A 15,061-nucleotide genomic window follows, 5' to 3' on the forward strand; every position below is an offset into this window, starting at 1 on the left:
GGTTGATTTCAGCTGTACGCAGTGTCAGAAGCACGTGTTTATCGCAGTCATACTAATGACAGTGCTGCGGAAAGAAGGGATTTTAGAGTTATCGCTTAAGATCACTATCTATGGTTGATGTAATCCTGAATTAAATGCATTATGGCTAGTATAGTTCAGAGAAATGTGCTCGTTGTGACGCATGCTCTAGCTGTGCTAAGTAGTTCAGGAATCGGAGCCCAGGCTCACATAGTCGTAGGCCACTAGTGTTAAGCCAGTCAGCGTGGTAGCCCAGGCTCACATAGTCATAGGCCACTATTGTTAAGCCGGTTGACGTGGTAGCCAAGGCTCACATAGTCTTAGGCCACTAGTGTTAAGCCAGTCAGCGTGGTAGCCCAGGCTCACATAGTCATAGGCCACTATTGTTAAGCCGGTCGGCGTGGTAGCCCAGGCACACATAGGTAGTAATACACAGCCATCCATCTCTTCTGTTGACTAAACGCTTGTCCCATACAGTTACAGCTGTACAGTTCTCGAAGTGCATTCTTAGCATTTACACACGGTGGTATATTCACAGCAACTACGACAATGGCCATAAACTCCCTCTGCAGATAGAATGGTTGACACTTCACAATCATAAACTCCACTAGTGACAAACAATGTTTGGTCACTACCACAAAATTGTTACATCATTCTTTGTTAATATACACACACAAGCTGCCTCCATGGGCCTTACAAGATAGTATTGAGTCTCTATCTGCTTGGCAGTAGCTTAGCCCGTGCAGCTGAATGGATGCTTCTTAGAATGTTGTTGTTTAGCCATGAATCAGTAAAACCAAACATGCAGCACTCCCTTATCTCACACTGTGTTGGACCAACAGTGTCAAATGAAGTCCAGTTAATTTTCCAGTAAGAATATATTTGAGAGCAAGATTGTTGAAAGACCTGGTCGTGTGGGGTTAGCCTTTAGCTTAGCTCGCATGCCTCTGCTCTTGCTGAATTTCTGTCCCCTCTTACACCACTTGCGGCACCTCCTTGTGAGTAGCATCAATGGAAGAGGCCACGGTCTCTGAGTCTGGCTTTTGCAGTAAACAAAGGCCTCATAGCTTCTCAGTTGTCAGTAGCGAGGGGTGAGTGTTACATGCACTACCAATTTCCAAAAGGTGCTGTCGATTGTAGAAATGTTGCAGTAGCCACTGTATCTGACTGCACTGCCATCTTGGATTTTCTTGAGTATTTTTTCTGAGTATTATTCTAAGCTGCTTCCAAATTCTAATGTATCGTCATTCTGCATGGATACAAAACAATTGGTAGAACTTTTCAATTCAGCTTGTTCTACCATTCTGAATACAGTTGTTCCACTTAAAGAAATGTAAGGCCTGGGGTCCGTTCTTCATATCTTGCTTAATGCATCTGAGATGATTTGACATAAGCCAAATCTTATACTACATGTTGACATGTTCAGTGAAAAGGGCAGATATATCAATACTCGAAAACCATGATCAGAAATACTGTGATTGACTGGCATCAAGACAGCAATGTAATGACATCATATTAAGATCAAGGAAACAGTCTTGCAAAATAAAGCAATACAATTTCTAATGATGATGATTTTGATAAAATTTATTAATCCCACACCGTGGAAATTCATTTAACGCATCTACGGTGTCCAAGAAGTGCAACACAAATCACTTTTCTGAAAAAAATAATAATAATTACAAAAGCAAATGTAAATCTAAAAAACAAAATAGCAATTCAGAAAACACAACAAAAATTCCGAAAACATTATAACAAGTCACAAAACACAACAACAAGTCTGAAAACAAAATAACAAGCCAGAAAACACAACGACAAATTCGAAAAACAAAATACCAAGTTAGAAAACACAATGACAAATCCAAGTATAGGTCTCTGCGGTCCAAAATGGGAGCGTTTCTCAAATTTCCGATGTCATTTTCATTTAATCTTAAATATAATGCCGGAATAATGCCTGATAAAGCAATGTTTATGAGAGCCACACTGCTTTGTGTACAGCTGTTGCAATAGAAACCATTCCAAAAGCGCCTTCTACTGGCAGAAAATTTGCATTTTCAATAGTGCCGTCTGCTGTTTTTGAACTATGTATCTTAATGCTCCACTATGTAATCTCTCCGCCCCACATAAAAATAGTGTTTTCACAACTTATAAAAATAAAAATAGAGAGAGACTGATAACGGCAGTCAGAAGAGAGAACTATGTCAAATTTACCGTCACTCCCATAGACGCTGTGTTTGAAACAACCTTGCATTAGCGTTAACTAGTTTTTTTGTAATCTAATTCAAAGGTAATATAATAAAAAGTACAGCGTTGTAGATGTACATGCATATTTTTTATTCCATACTAAGGTCAATTCATACAAAACATGTAAACTATCCTAAGATCCTTTAAGACCATCTCTGAACTTTCTATCACTAATCTGCTGTTCTTCCTGTATACCTTGATTGGCAGATGTCTCATCCAGTCAGCGGTGAGTAATCTATTCTCAAACCAGTGCCTCAACTATAACTATACCTTGTCTGATTTGTCATTGTTATTTCTGACATGTTATTTTGTTTTTTAGATTTGTCATCGTGTTTTTTGATTTGTGTAGTCTGAATTATTTTGTTTTTTAGATTTGCATTTGCATTTGTAATTTGTTATTTTGTTTTCAGATTTGTGATTTGTTTTGCACTTCTCAGCTAAAAAAAAAAACTACAAAAAAAACTACAAAATTGCTCCAAAAAATCTCCAAAAAAACTACAAAATTGCTAGATATATACCACTAGTGCTACATAAAATTGTTAATGCAATTAAAAAGTCTGACTGCTGTTGGAAGGAAGGACCTTACACTGTGAATGTACCAGTCTATTACTGAAGGAACTGCTCAGAAACCTCACAGTCTCATGCAGGGGGTGAGAAATATTGTTTATGATGGACTTCAGCTTATCTAGCACCCTCCTTTCCCTCATCTCCTTAGTAGTGTCCAAAAGACATTCAAGGATAGAGATTGCCTTTTTTTACCAGTTTATTTAGTCTTATTCTATCCCTCTCCATACTTCCAGCTGCCCAACAGACTACTGCGTAAAAAATGCAGAAGGCACCACAGTGTCATAAAGACTTCAACAGTGACCTGCACACACCACAGGACCTCAGTCTCTTCAGCATGTGAGGATGATTTTGGCCTTTTTTGTACAGAACCTCTTTTGTTAGACCAGTCCATTTTATTGTTGAGGTAAACACCCAGGCATTTGTATGTTGTCATAATCTCATCTGTTGTCACCATCTGGCCACTTTACTGCAAAAATGTCAGACACACAGTTCTTTAGCCTAACATACTGTGGTCTGTCATTGAGGTAATTGATGATCCTCAGTTGAAGATATTTAGAACAACCATGACTCTTCCTACAGCTGGCCTACTGGCCAAACTGAGCAGTTGATGAAGAAGAGCCCTGGTTAGAGTAGCGCTTAATTTGTAAATTGTGAGGTCCCGGAAAAAAGCAGGGTGACCAATCCGGCAAGTGATCAGAAGAGGGAGAGGTAATGGAGCAGCTTGCATCAGTTGCTTTTATAGTGTGCACATGTACTCCAAAAATCATTTCTTTTTATTTAATTTTTTTTAAAAATTTTTTTAATGGGGGTAGTTTTTGTGTAATGCAGTGGTTGTAGTGAGTGCTGATATTTTGCATACTCTTCAGGTGAGAGTGGTTCTCAGTGCTGCCGACTTTGGTAAAATATAGGTTTGTTTATGTTTCATTTAATCTATAAAAGTGTTTCTTTGCTGTAAATTATTTTATTTTATTTAAAGCAAACTAAAGAGAAGCGATGTCAGTCAGGTATTTTCGCTACAATTAAATGTTTAATTTTTACTTCTAAAATGCTTGGTAAATGAGTTTAAATATAAGAAAAAGTTTATACATATTTAAACAGTACAATATGTTGCATTAACTGTGTTTAATGAAAATAAAGCCAATTAGGCAAAGAAACAAAGAAAGAAAAAAACAAATGTAAAAAAAGTCAAAATAAATGAAAAACTAAAACAAAATAAAACTAACAACGTTTATTGAAAACCTAACTGAAATAAAATAATGATGGCCAAAAATAAATAATAATTTTCATAGGCTAATCATTACGTTCTCAGCCTGAAGGAACTGCCAGAGTGCTGGACTGGTTTAAAGTGCAAAATGATTAAATAAAAAAATGAAAAGTTTTATAGCAAAATTTAAAATGATATTAAAAAATGAATAAAAAAATAAAATAAATAAAAAAACTAAGCAAAAAATAACCTTGGCATAAACACCTTTAATTGGTTCATAAGTAAGTAAATTTTATTTATACAGTACATTTAAATTCAGCTTACACTGACCAAAGTGCTGTACAAAACAATCATAAAATACAGTAAAGTATAAAATAAAATACAATACGCTTTATTGCCAGATCTGAGGGACTTAGGAGCAGAATTAAATGAGATCAGAAATGTATGATGGGGCTTGTCCATAAAGTGCTTTAAAAACAATCAACAAAATTTTGAATTGAATTCTAAAGGAGAAAGGAAGCCAGTGGAGCGACGCTAAAATTGGAGTGATATGATCACGTTTTTTTGCACCAGTTAACAGTCTCCCCGCTGCATTCTGGACCATCTGCAAATGAGCCAGTGAAGATAAGGGTAGACCTAGGTATAAAGTATTACAGTAGTCCAGTCGTGATGTGATAAATGCATGAATAACTTTTTCCCAGTCTTGAAAGGAAAGTGTTGATTTAAGGAGTGAGACTGTCTAAGTTACTAGCTTAGAATTTCTGGTTTTAGAGGGACCAAAAATAACCACCTCAGTTGTTTTCATTATTTAGCTAGAGAAAATTATTTGCCATCCAGATGTTAAAGGGTTACTCCACCCTAAAATGAAAATTTTGTCATTAATCACTTACCCCCATGTCATTCCAAACCCGTAAAAGCTTTGTTCATCTTCAGAACACAATTTAAGATATTTTGGATGAAAATCAGGAGGCTTGAGACTGTCCCATAGACTGCCAAATAAATAACAGTGTCAAGGTCCAGGAAAGTATGAAAAGCGTCCTCAGAATAGTCCCTCTGCCATCAGTGATTCAACCGTGATGTTAAGAAGCGACGAGAATACTTTTTGTACACGAAGAAAACAAAAATAACAAGACACAGAGGAGAGGAATCTTTGAATAAAGTCGTTATTTTTGTTTTCTTCATCTACAAAAAGTATTCCCGTCGCTCAAGCCTCCCTGTTTTCATCCAAAATATCTTAAATTGTGTTCCGAAGACGAATGAAGCTTTTACGGGTTTGGAACGACATGGGGGTAAGTGAATAATGACAAAAAATTCATTTTGGGATGGAGTATCCCTTTAATGTCCTTCAGACAGTAGATAAGAGGCTGCAAAGAATGTCTAGATTTTAATGGCATGTATAACTGAGAATCATCAGTGTAGAAATGAAAAGAGATTTTATATTTCCTAATTATATTACCAAGTGGACGCATGTACAGATTAAAAAGTAATGACCCCAGAATGGACCCTTGAGGAACCCCACAAGGGAGAGAAACTGATGATGAGGAAAACTGGCCGATAGCCACTAAAATCGTCCTGGATTTTAGATATGACTTAAACCATGATAATGCTGTATCCTAGATACCTACCCAATGTTAAAGGTGTGACAAAAGAATGCTGTGATCAACTGTGTCAAAAGCAGCACTTAAAATCCAATAAAATCAAAACTGCATTTTCACCACAGTCAACAGCAAGTAGCAAATTATTCATCAATTTTAGAAAAGCCATTTCAGTGCTATGATAGGTTGCAAAACCTGATTGAAATGGTTCAAATACCATGATTGGACAAATTTTTCCATAATTTTTGAAAGAAAAGGCGATAATTATTCAAACATTTTACATCAGCATTGGGCTTTTTAAGCAGCGGGTGGTCAACTTCATGCTTTAAAAATGCAGGAACTGTGCCAGAGACTAAACAGGAATTGATAATTGTTTGGATGCTAGAACCAATTATATCAAAAGAAACTTTAATGATATCAGAAGGAACAACATCCTGGGGCGAGGTTGTAGATTTTACCTGCATCACAAAGTTCCTCAGATCAAACAAAGACACCGGCTGAAAGCTATTAAAATTGGTTGTATTAACTGGACATTCAAGCAGAGTGTTAGAGTATGAAGGAACAAGGGAGAATCTAATGCCATCAATATTTTTAATAAAAAACCTAAAAAAAATCTCTCACATGCGTCAGCAGATGGTTCTGCTTCATTGGAATAGATTATTTAATTAAATTATTGAATTTATAGTACTGAACAAGATTTTTGGGGTATGAGAATATTTACTGATAATATCAGAGAAGAATTTAGCCCTTGCCTTTCTGGATGCTTTCTGAAAGTTAACCACGGAGTTCCCAAAGATTTCGAAAGAGACAGTAAGATGATCTTTTTTCCATCTTCTCTCTGCTTTTCAGCAGATCTGTCTAAGTGAACGGGTGGTATCATCTAACCATGGTTGTGATTTAAATTTTGGGGATTTGTATTTAAGAGGGGCTACAAAGTCCAAATATCTGAGTTAAAGAGAGACATTACATTTTCTGGGGTTGAAGATTGCTCAGCAGGAGCTAAGATTACGGTTGAAACATCATTTGTTTTAAACATATCAGAAAAGTGATTTGCAGTGAGAGAATTAATATAACGAGAATAAACACCTGTATTTTTATTAGCATGTATAGAACTTGATAATATAACATTGAAAACAATAGGCTTATGATCTGAGAAAGAAGCATCTTTTATATTAATATTATCAATGGAAAACCCATATGAAATAACCAAGTCAAGAGTATGCCCAAGTACATGTGTAGCTCTGTCAACATGTTGAATAAAACCAAAAGAGTCCAAAACATGAGTAAACTCAGTGACCATAGGTATTCCAGGACAGCAGACGTGAATATTAAAATCACTCAAAATTAACAGATGATCATATAATGTAATGATATGAGATATGAAATCAGAAAACTCCTTTATAAAATCTTAATCTGGCTTTGGAGGTCTGTAAACCAAGACACACAGCAATGGAGTGGTGGGAGATTCTATCAGTACACATTGTGATTTGAACATAGAAAAGTTCTCAGCAAAGATTGTCTGTATTTTGTACTGGTTCCTAAAAACCACAGCCACCCCACCTCCTCTTCGAACACATCTTGGAGTGCTAATAAAGCTACAATTTAATGTACATAGTTCACCAAAGATGGATGACTCATCGGCTCCAGTCCATGTCTCAGTTAAAAATAAAAAGTCTAAGCCGCGACAAGTAAAAAAAGTCGTTCAAAATAAAAGTCTTATTAGACACAGACCTGGCATTAACCAGGGCCATTTTTACGTGAGAATGAACAGTTTGTATCTGTGATTGTCAGACATACTTGAGTGGAAGAAGGTGTTTCACACCTCATCAGGAGATTCACACCTCTGCTTTGAATGCGCAGTCTTGCAGGAGCGCAGTAGTCAGATGTCCGATTCTGATCCAGAACGATGGGCGGATGACTGGCGTATCTCACATCCCACGAACGCCGAGTCAGATAAAGGCCATTTTGTCCAGTCAGAAGTGTGGAAAAGCAACAAGATGATTATGTCGAGGAGAATTCTCTCTCCTAATCCTCATGCGGATACCTCCACGTTTACCCCTCTTTTTGCGACGTTTCCGCTAGAAGATGATACAAGGTAAACAACGAACACATGTCACCGGTAGATGAGAGAATGTAGAGTGGAAATGATCATGCCTGACGTGGCAGACAGATTGAGTCTCCAGTGAACTTCTGATGCGCAGCAATATTTGTCGATCATAAGTTATGATAGCATCAACACAGTATGTTAACAGCGGCAGCAGAAGAAACATAAATAGCCAGATGGCCAATCTGATTTTTAAAGCTGATGGGCCAGACGGCAAGCCGAAAAACACACTGGCACCATCATGGATCTACCAAATAATGTACCAGATTGGATTGGGGAGGTGCCGGTGTCAGTAAACACATGGGAGACACAAAGGTAAGTCAGCAAAACATCAGGTTATCATGGGGGATGAGAGGGACAGGTCTTGATGAAGTGTCCTGAAGTTTCACAGTACAGGCAGAGGTCAGAGGACAGACATCGTGCACGCTCCTGCGTGTTAGCCGGTAGGAGTACGGAATTGCAGAGTATAATTGCTTACTGAGTCTTTACCCTGGAGCAGGCGAAAGAGCTGGTCGGGGATGGATAGTGGACCAGCCGACTGCCTAAAGACCTCCTTGAAATGGGCAGTGAAGGCATTGAAGGTGTTAATGATGACACTTTGAGCATTCCAAATGGCTCGAACCCACAGCAGCGCAAGACAGGAGGGAGTGCAGAAAGGCCACTTTAGCCTTCTCTGTTGTAAATTTTTGGGGTTTCATCTCGATGTATAATGACACTTGGAGTAGAAAACCGCTACATTCTACAGCCTCACCCGAATATGAAAAAGGAAGGGCCATGGGACTGGCAGAAGCAAACAAAGGGGTGGTTACCGGAGTGAGAGAGGCTCGGAGAGTGCTGATGAACTCATTGAAAGCATCTGCTGGTGCGGGGCGACGAGGATCCATGTCTGAGCTTCGTATGTTTGGTCTGGTCTTCTGTGAGCAAACACACAGGAGACACAAAGGTAAGTCAGCAAAACATCAGGTTATTGACATTGGAGGCAGGTGGAAGCAAGACAACAGTCCCAAAGTGAGTATGCAGGTCACGGATGGAGTTTAGGATGCTTATCTGGTTGGAGTAATGAATCTCATTCTCTTCACAGGTGAGCTGCGGGAGCAATGGATTGAAGGAAAGCTGGAACATGTGGAGCAGATAGTCGAGGGAGCATGCAGGAAAGTAAACACAGGTAAGAGTCTGGTAAGTATGCATAGCAACTGCGAGACCAGACAATGCTACAGCGGGGACAGTGCAAGGATATAGGGAGCTTGATTAGCGATGGCAGGTGGTGCTGATTAGAAGGCTGATTGTGACCTAGTTAGTGTGGTGGGAGGTGAGGATTAATCCCGAATGCGTCTTATTCCAGCATAAATAAATCCCTCGGTTAGAGTGTGTATATACAGTCATGGTCAGAATTATTGGCACCCTTGGTAAATATGATCAAAGAAGGCTGTGAAAATAAATCTGCATTGTTAATAATTTTGATCTTTTATTTAAAAAAATCCCATAAATCTAACCTTTCATTGGAGAATAATAATTTAAAATGGGGGGAAATATCATTATGACAAATGTTTTTTTTTTAATACACGTTTGTTGTGTGGAGTAGTAAGTGAGCAGTTACTCTATGAAATCAGAGTATTGACAAGGTAAGTTGGTGTGTGGAGATTCTAAGAAATCCACATGGTGATAGAGATTCTGAGAAGTCCACATATTTAAATTAAACCCAAGTGTTGTTGAGAGATTCTGAGAAGTCACATACTCAAAATGTTTTCTATTCATAATGATAAGTTTCATTTCAAAAGTAAAAAATTTATATTTCATGGTAAGGATCTGTCTCATATATATATATATATATTAACAGGTTTCATTTTTTATATTCAAAAATGTTTTTGGTAAACTTTATGATATAATTTCATATGTAATTTCACAGTATTTCTAACTGCGTAGTCAGCTGAGTCTGTTTTGCATATGAAGTTGAACTGCATGTATTGTTCTTTTGTATCAATATTTCTTAGAATTATCAGTATGATACTTTGAATCTAAAAGAGGAAGAAGTCCAAAATCGAGACATTGACTAGACTATTTTTAAAGGTCAGGTGTTATTAGTGATAGCCAGATGACGACTTATGTCTGGAACAACAGTATATAAGATAGACTCTGCAAAATAGAATAGGGTTTTGACTTTCTGAGACTCTCTGGTCTCTCTATCTTTTCAGCTCACTTCCTCTTCTTTGGCTTCACTCGACAACTCTTAGACTCAGACTTAGAACTTTTACAGGTTTTTATTCAAATTCAGATACCTTGAAATTCAGATACTTTGATACTCTGATACTTTAATATTTTAATACTAATATTTTGTTACTTTTGATTAGAACAGAATAACTGTTTATGTTTTAATTACAATTGTATTAATGTTTTGATTAATACTGGTTGGGTTCAATCCATCATAAATGGATTGTTATTAAAAATGTACTAACATTGGATTTACATTTTTATATTTGAAGGTTGTTATTATTATCCAGAACTTTATTTCCAAGTTATGATTTGTGGTTTCTGTTCTCTATATTCTTTTTAATAAATTTACATATTATTACACCTTGACCGTCTGAATTGGATTAAATTTTGCATCATAAGTAAAATAACATAACTTCTTTATTTATCACTAATACACAAACTCATATTAACCATGTCTATCACACTCAATTCCTTCTTCCCCTCATCTTCTTTTCCTCCCCCTTGTACTCACTAGTGCCCTCTAGTGCAATTACACAGAACACAACATCCCCCCTTACATAAAATCAGTAGGTGACTTATTCAATATTCAACCCGTAAAGCAGTATGTATTTTAAGACCTCAGCAATAACAATAGTAAACACTTCTTAGCATACAAGAACATTATGCCTTTCTGTAAATGTCATCGGCTAAACTCTTAATTAACCTAACAGTATTATTTAGAACTACCATCCTAAATACCAATCAAATCTGTAATATCAATCCAGTACCTTTAGAACAATAGAACAAGTACATGTGATTTTTAACCTTTTCTTTTTTTCACATTCATGTCGTCTTTTGAATCACTGCTTTGTAAAAACTTTCATCCACCCTGGTGGTTTAACACATCTTTCACTTCTCCTGAGAGTGACTGGGCAGTTTTGAGTGGCCAAATTTGATCCCTATACTGTTTTTTCAATTTGATCTGGAAATTTTGTCAGTCTCTGTCCATTCCATTTCTTTCCATCATTAAGCAAGAACAAACTTGGTTCAATCTTTTCATGAATCAACAAAGGTAAGGTATACTTAGGACTTCCTTTGGGAACACGGTCTGGCTTTCTAATTCTTACTTGTTCCTTGACCTTGAAAGAAACAGGTTTCGCTCTCCTTTTCCCGTCTGTGTATTTCTTACTTTTCTCCTGTCTTTCCTTGATGGTATCTCGTACACCAGCACATTTGTCACTTTTCTCCTTCACAGGAAAAATATCTACCTTCGTTCTCATTTTCCGGTTGTGCAAAAGTTCAGATGGAAATACACTGGTTGTAGCATGAGGAGTAGCATGATAACTCTTAAGAAACTCAACTACTGATGGTCTCCAAGCTTTTCTCATTTGTTCCGCAGATAAGATACACTCTTTCAGTACTCTGTTCCAGGGTTCAACCGTACCATTTCCTTGTGGGTGATACACACTCGTACGCAGGTGTTTGATACCACGTTCAGAAAGAAAATCAGAAAAAACTGAAGATAGAAATTGAGGTCCATTGTCCGTAACAACAAACAATGGGTTTCCTTCCCATGCAAACACAGAATGTAAGAAAGACGTAATAACCTCAGCAGTGACATCAAGAAAAAGCAATTTCTGGCCATTTGCTGTAATAGTCCACTAATGAAATTGCAAAACGACAAACTGATGCAGCATGTTCGAAAGGTCAGACGATATCAAGACCCAGTTTTTGCCCAGGTCCATCTGGCAACTCCACAGGTTGTAATGGAGCAGGAGCCGTCTTCGCAGTTTTATCATTGAGCTGAAAAGTAAGACAGGTTGATATAACTGAGTGAACTAACAAATCCATTTTTGGCCACCAGTACCATTCACGTAGCCTTTGTTTGGTTCTAACCAAACCTTGGTGTGTTTCGTGAGCCAGCTTTACCAGGGTTGAACAAAGAGAAACAGGGACAACGACACTAACCTCACATCGAACAATCAATCATTCACGTACAGACAATCAAAAACAAAAAAAAAAGAATGATTATAGAGCAGGATCTACATTCTTCTTGTTATGTGGCTATCCCTTTAGTATTTGTGTTCTAAGTAACCCCAGCTCAGGACAAGATTCGGAAGCCTTTGTGAAATCCTCCATGGACACAGACTGTAATCCTGAAAAGACTGCGGCAACCATTTCTGGTTCTTCAGTGTGCTCAGTGGTCACTGGTAAGGGTAGATCAACACAACGTCTTATTTTTCCTCCTTTCTTTGTACTAATGGCGAAATCCAGGGGGAAGCATCAATTCGCTCAATAATACCTTGATTCAGCAGAGATTGCAGTTCCTCTTAAACTGCATTACGTACAGAAAAGGGAAGTCGACTGAGTTTTTGTTGAATTGGCACTGCATCATCACAAGCTTTGACCTTGTGCATGAAGACTTTCAAGCACCCCACGGGCTCAGCATTTGCAACACTGTGGACTGAAGTAAAAACAGTAACAGTACTGCACTGGTTAATTGTAAATTTCAGTGCTTTTAGTACATCCATGGCTAATAAGGCAGATGCATTTTTCATAACGTAGAGTGGAACAGTACCAGACACTCAGTTTAGTGACACTTTAGCTGTGAGACATCCTAGAACTGGTATGTGTCCTCTCATGTACGTGATCAATTGACACTCTGCGCAGACAGTGGAGATGTACTGAAATAATGCCTGTACAAAGTCTCTGGCAAAATTTAAACTGCAGAGCCTGTATCCACGACAAACTCGGTCTCCATAGACTGGAATGTGTCAGTCGAAATGTGCACACAACACTTAATCCTGTCAGCAGAATTTTCACAGCTCATAATGCATATTTGTACTTCGGGCAGAACTGCGCGAACTGATGACGTCGAACAGCCACATGAATTGCATTTAGCTTTAGATGCCGGACAATCAGTTGCATTTGCCAAGTGCTTATTAGAGCCACATCTGTAACAAGTACACTGTGACTCAGTAGGCTTACTCGGTTTAGATTTAGGTCTGTCTTTTGTAGTTAATCGAAATTGAGAAGTCTTTGAACTCACTGCATGTACTGGAGCCATATCCCGAAGTAAATTCACATTGTACAACGCTTGTTCAATCTGGCATGCAACAGTTACAGCAGCCTCCAACGAAGCGGGCTGATCCTATAAAAGTTTTTCGTGCACTGTTGAAGCGTACGCTTTCTCGATGAGCTGATCCCGGATCATTTCGTCCTCTACTGTACCATAAGCACAATCGACTTCCAATTCTCGTAATGCTGTAGTGTACTGTGCAATTGTTTCATCCGCGCATTGAATTCTCTGTCTGAACTGGTGACATGCGCTTCCAAAGAGGACATTGCTTCATCATAAGTCGTACCAGTATTTTGCAAAGTGTAGAAAATATGCTGTCCTTCTGTCCCCAGGCAATGTAAAAGAACTGCGCGTCTTCGAGCCGTCGTCCAGGAGTCTCCTGATGTGTTAATATCCAGCATGTAGTTCTCAGAGATACTTTTCCACATGCAGAAGGGTATCGGTGGATCAGAAGCACATGGCAGGAATGGAGCAGGTGTGGGAAGACTCACCATTGTCGCCAGTTGTTGTGTGGAGTAGTAAGAAGTTACTCTATGAAATCAGAATATTGACGAGGTAAGTAAAATAACATAACTTCTTTATTTATCACTAATACACAAACTCATATTAACCATGTCTATCACACTCAATTCCTTCTTCTTCCCCTCATCTTCTTCTCCTACCCCATGTACTCACTAGTGCTCTCTAGTGCAATTACACAGAACACAACAACATTGGACACAATTATTGATACCCATTCATATTTACAATTTTGAGCATACCAGGGCAATCAAGAATATGAAATTATCCAGCCATGGCTTCCTCTTTCACAGGAATATAAATAGGAGGGAAAACAAAGGCCAAATTCCCTTAATCATCCATCACAATGAGAAAAACAAATAATATATTTCTGATGTGCAGTAAAAGATAACTGAGCCTCACAAACTAGAAAGTGACTTTAAGAAAAGAGCTAGAGCAGTGAAAATTCCCATTTCCACCATCAGGGCAATAGTTAAGAATTTCCAATCAACAGAAAATGTTACAAATCTGCCTGGAAGAGGATGTGTGTCTATATCATCCTAATGCACAATGAGGAGGAGAGTTTGAGTTGAGCCTCAGGGTCAGAAAACCTTTTTAAAAAATCAAACAGCACCTACACCACATGTTGTTTGGGAGGGTTTCAAGGAAAAAAAATCAAGAAAAGAAAATGCTCTCATCCAAAAACAATCCCCAGCATGTTCTGTTGTCAAACACGACTACAACTTCAAATGGGACTGCCTTCTATGGTCAGATATAACTGAAAATTTAGCTTTTTAGCAACAAACACTCAAGATGGGTTTGGTGCATAAAGGGATAAAAAGTACCCCATGTGTACAATGTTGCTGTATTTTTAATGTTGTGGGCCTATATTTCTGCTGGAGGTCCTGGACATCTTGTTTAGACACATGACATCTATGATTCTATCAAATACCAACAGATAAAAAATCAAAAAGTGACTGACTCTGTTAGACATCGTATAATGGGCCATGTTTGGATCTTCCAATCGGACAATAATCCATAAACAAACCTTAAAAATGGGTCACTGGGCACAAAACCAAGCTTCTGCTATGGCCCTTCCAGTTCCCTGACCTAAACCCTATAGGAAATGAGTGTGGTGAACTGAAGAGGAGAAGGATGAAGGAATTGTCTCTGATCTCTTGTCAGGTGCTCTCTAACCTCACCAGGCATTATAGGAGAAAACTCAGAGCTGTTATTATGCCAAATGGAGATTTCAAAAAGCATTGGATAAAAGGGTGCCGTTACTTGTGTCCAATGTGTATTAGAGAAAAACATTCATGTCATAATGATATTTCCCCCATTTTAAATTCTTATTCTCTAATTAAAGGTTAGATTCGTGTGAATTTTTTAAATAAAAGATCAAAATGATTAACTATGCAGATTTATTTTCACAGCCTTCTTTGATCATATTTACCAAGGGTACCAATAATTCTGACAACGACTGTACACATCTATATTTAATATGAACGAAACACTTTAGTATAGGGACCAATTCTCATTATTAACTAGTTGCTTATTAGCATTAG

At 37.9% G+C, this 15,061-nt stretch overlaps 1 protein-coding gene and 1 long non-coding RNA gene across 2 annotated transcripts in view; one reads left to right on the forward strand and one right to left on the reverse strand.

Moving 5' to 3' along the window:
• Positions 1 to 13,452, forward strand: part of LOC122139366 — a 41,369-nt gene extending 27,917 nt beyond the window's left edge. The window contains exon 3 of the long non-coding RNA XR_006156224.1: positions 13,331 to 13,452. This is a non-coding gene — a long non-coding RNA (uncharacterized LOC122139366). The remainder of the gene's footprint in view (positions 1 to 13,330) is intronic.
• LOC109104574 (NACHT, LRR and PYD domains-containing protein 12-like) overlaps positions 1 to 15,061 on the reverse strand; it is a 115,020-nt gene that overhangs the window by 15,517 nt on the left and 84,442 nt on the right. The window lies entirely within an intron of this gene.

This window comes from Cyprinus carpio, chromosome B13 (assembly GCF_018340385.1).
Source record: "Cyprinus carpio isolate SPL01 chromosome B13, ASM1834038v1, whole genome shotgun sequence".
Lineage (NCBI taxonomy): Eukaryota > Metazoa > Chordata > Actinopteri > Cypriniformes > Cyprinidae > Cyprinus > Cyprinus carpio.